At 48.3% G+C, this 4,093-nt stretch overlaps 1 pseudogene; it reads left to right on the forward strand.

The window, feature by feature from the left end:
- The first annotated feature begins 1,943 nt into the window (after positions 1-1,943).
- LOC144773372 (urocanate hydratase pseudogene) lies at positions 1,944-3,612 on the forward strand (annotated as a pseudogene).
- The last annotated feature ends 481 nt before the right edge of the window (positions 3,613-4,093 follow it).

Consider the following 4,093-nt stretch of genomic DNA (forward strand, 5'->3'; position numbering starts at 1 on the left):
TTTTAATGATAATGATAATTAAGTGGTATTTTACTACCTTGTTTTTAGGAAGTAAATTAGTTAACCTAGCAACATCAGGTGGGTGTTTAATTTTTTCGGACAGGCTTTTTTCAGGAGGCAGTTGAGCTAGCAGCACTGCCGAGTACCATACATTGTCATGACTAACGCATTTTAGTGCTGGTGTCAACATCATCACACTCAAAATCTATGTCACACATTATAAAGCACATGGTGCAGTGGCGCAACTCAATGCATGGTTGCAGGTTTTTATTTAGCAGCTTGCTAGTCAGAGTATGTCAGCTGGCCCCAGGTCTAGATTTGATCAGTATGCAATGGGGATCTCAGTTTTAGCCAAGCTATGTTGTTTACATTTCAGTAACATAAAACTGCGTCTGGGTCCAGGTCAGTCCTTCTATTTTCACATGGTTACTCAGGAAATGTTCCTAGCATCATCAGTCCTCCTGCCGATAGCACCTTGTGCTGATTGCACTGCAAATTTAGACCTGCTTGGAACCGATTTTCCAAGCACTTTTGCGTACACAGACAGTGTTGCTGTAGACATTGTATACCACCAACAGTGACAGAAGTACCCAGGGTGTTTTCTCCTTCTTCCTCTTTTGACAATAGTGGGTTGGGGATGCAGTTGGGAGCTGACTGCTGAAAATACTGCAGCATCATGTTGACTTAAATCGATTGGCAGATCGTAATTACAGGAGGCTAGTGCTGATGGGCCCTAGTGGTGCAGAATCATGCCTTGCAGAAATACCAAGGTCAGCTGAAGAGAGCAGAATGTGCACACTGCGAGTGACTCAGATCAGTACTAACTTTGCACTGACGTGTCATTCCAACACTGGGGCCCTGAGGGAAGAAGTTGCACCAGAAGTGGGTTGGCCAAGTTCATTATCAGCGGGTTTGCAGAAGTTGCAAGGTCTTTTTAGAGATTCTCATTACTCAAAAAAGGGTCATTTCAGATCTTTATACCTTAACATGGAGCTCATTGATTAGGTTTAAGCGCAACAAAGTGTATTCAGCAGTGGAATGTCAATCATGCTTACACAGAAACCACAGAAATGTCACACATAAGCAGGACAAAAAATATTCTTGGAGGCTTACTCCTCTTTATGTGTGCTTCAGAATGAAGCACACATGCAAAGAGGAAGTAGCAAGAAGAAATAAAGATATTTCTCCTTGTTACACCGGCTTCAGGTAGGTGCATAATTTGGGCACAAACCTGTGTTTACTAACTTTAGTATATATGGGTTTGTATAAAAATACATTGGTGGATGCAAGGGAATGCCCATACTTACCCTATTTAATGCCCCCTAACGTAAGGCAAGGCAGCGCTGTACACTGCCTAGTATTACTTTGTGGGGTTAAATCCTACTTACAACCATTTAAATTTTGAATGTACAAGGCTTTTAAAATGTAATTATAATTTATTGGACATTATGTATACTGTTAACTTTCTGTGTTTTTTCCAGTTCTTTTAGTCTTAGTAATAGAAAAGTTGTACAATGGAGAGAAATGTACTCTATGTTCTTGTGTGCAGTTGTGGCTTTCTCCTAGGAGTGGGAATGGCAAGGCAGCAAGGAACCTGCACAGGTTGTCTTTTTATCTAAAGTATATTGTAATGGTTGAGAAGGTGGGGGTGAGCTCATATACTACTATGAGTTAAGTGGTAGTCTTAGGTCATCAGTGACCTGCCTAGGCCTCTAGACTTCAGTTCACTGATGCAAGTGACTGCCTACTTTACTGAGCACTATTTCACCTGTCTGGGGTATGGGAAAGGAATTTGAGGGAGTGGATGCACTGTACACATGTGAACGTATTTTACGCGCGGGGAGGCGCTCAGCCAATCGGCGTGCGTTCGGGAGGGGGCGGGTGCGCGCAGGTCTCTGCAGGCTTGCACAGGTGAGCTGTGTCTGCACAAGCAGGTGTCCGGCCTCCGCCTGTCCCAAGAGAATGACCAGCCTGAGGGAGCTGTGCGCGGGCCTGCCCCTCAACCCGCTGCCCGAGAACCGGGGCAGGGCCACGGGCGTCCCCCATGCCCCCTGCAGGACCCCTGGGCTGTCTGCGGAGGAGCGCTAGCTGGCCCTGCAGAATTCCTTGCGCTACTTCCCTCCTTCCTTGCACCAGGAGCTGGCTCAGGAGTTTGCGGATGAACTGCGGCTGTACGGCCACATCTACATGTACAGGTTCTGCCCAAAGATTCAGATGAGAGCGTACCCCATCCATGAGTACCCTTGCAAGACCAAGAAGGCGGCGACGATAATGCACATGATCATGAACAACCTGGACCCGGCTGTGGCACAGTTTCCGCAGGAGTTGGTAACTTATGGAGGAAATGGACAGGTCTCCAGCAACTGGGCTCAGTTCTGGCTGGTGATGAACTATTTGGCCGAGATGACCGAGGACCAGACGCTTGTGATGTAAAGCGGCCATCCGTTGGGCCTCTTCCCGAGCCACCCCAATGCTCCTCGTTTGGTCATCACCAACGGGATGGTTATTCCAAATTATTCTTCGAGGGAAGAGTACGAGAAGCTCTTTGCGATGGGCGTGACAATGTACGGGCAGATGACAGCAGGCAGCTACTGTTACATTGGACCGCAGGGGATAGTCCACGGTACAGTGCTCACCGTGTTGAATGCAGGACGCCGCTACCTTGGCCTCGACGACCTGGCGGGGAAGGTCTTCATCACATCAGGTCTCGGGGGCATGAGTGGTGCCCAAGCCAAAGCCGCAGTCATTGCCGGATGCGTTGGCGTCATTGCGGAGGTGGACAAAGCGGCGTTATTTAGGAGTCACGCGCAAGGATGGCTCATGGAAGTTACCGACTGCCTGGATCAGTGTGTGGCCCGAATAAGGGAAGCGAGAAAGAACAAAACAGTTCTCAGTTTGGGCTACCACGGGAATGTGGTAGATCTGTGGGAACGGCTTGTGTATGAATATGAAGCCACTGGGGATCTGCTTGTAGACCTAGGATCTGATCAAACGTCCTGCCATAATCCTTTCAGCGGTGGTTACTACCCGGTTCAACTCTCCTTTGAAGAAGCAAACAAGCTCCTCACCACCAATCCAGAGAGGTTCCGGGAACTCGTGAAAGAAAGCTTGAGAAGGCAAGTAGCAGCCATAAATGCACTGTCTGAAAGAGGTCTATTTTTCTGGGACTATGGAAATGCGTTTTTGCTGGAAGCGAAGAGAGCTGGTGCTGAAGTAGAGAAGACCGGTGTGGGAAAAACAGAATTTCGCTATCCTTCATATGTGCAACACATAATGGGTGACATTTTTTCTCTGGGGTTTGGGCCTTTCCGCTGGGTCTGTACCTCCGGTGACCCCCAGGACCTGTCGGTCACAGACCTTATTGCTGCTTCTGAGCTGGAAAACATCATTAATCAAGGAGTGGGTGATGCAGTGCAGCAACAATACAATGACAACATCCGCTGGATCCGGAAAGCTGGAAGGCATGACTTGGTTGTTGGTTCCCAGGCGCGTATTCTCTATTCTGATCAGAAAGGCCGGGTGTGCATTGCCGTTGCTATTAACCGGGCAGTAGCTGATGGTCGGCTGAAGGCTCCGGTGGTGATTAGCAGAGATCACCATGACGTGACGTGATTTTATTTGGAAGGGTTAGCCTCATGTTCTTTTTTTTCAAAACCGTATTTATTAGAAGTTCAAGCAGATCAAGTGTACAGCTCTCCAAAAGCAGGAGAACACGACAATATGCAAAGTACAGTAGAATATACGTATGGCTCAAACTTTTGACTAACCCCTACCCGCCCTATTATCCCCCCCACAACTGCAACAGTTCCAACTACCCACCCCTTATCCCACCCTAACCCGATGCACGTGATCACAATCAGCTGCCGTATACAAGAGGAAACACATTAAGTGACTTGGAACTATCCAGGCCCCGAGGCCTCAATCATCGGACAGACCATCTTCCGTTTCAGCGGGAGGATCCAATGTCAGGTCTCTGTAGTCCGCCCACCGCTTCCAGATCTTGTAATGTTTCCGAGGGCAGCCCCTGGCTTCAAATACTGGCTTTTCCAGCCCCATGAGGAAGTCTAAGCCCGCCTTCCAGGCGCTAAGCGGG

This window comes from Lissotriton helveticus, chromosome 8 (assembly GCF_964261635.1).
Source record: "Lissotriton helveticus chromosome 8, aLisHel1.1, whole genome shotgun sequence".
Taxonomy (NCBI): domain Eukaryota; kingdom Metazoa; phylum Chordata; class Amphibia; order Caudata; family Salamandridae; genus Lissotriton; species Lissotriton helveticus.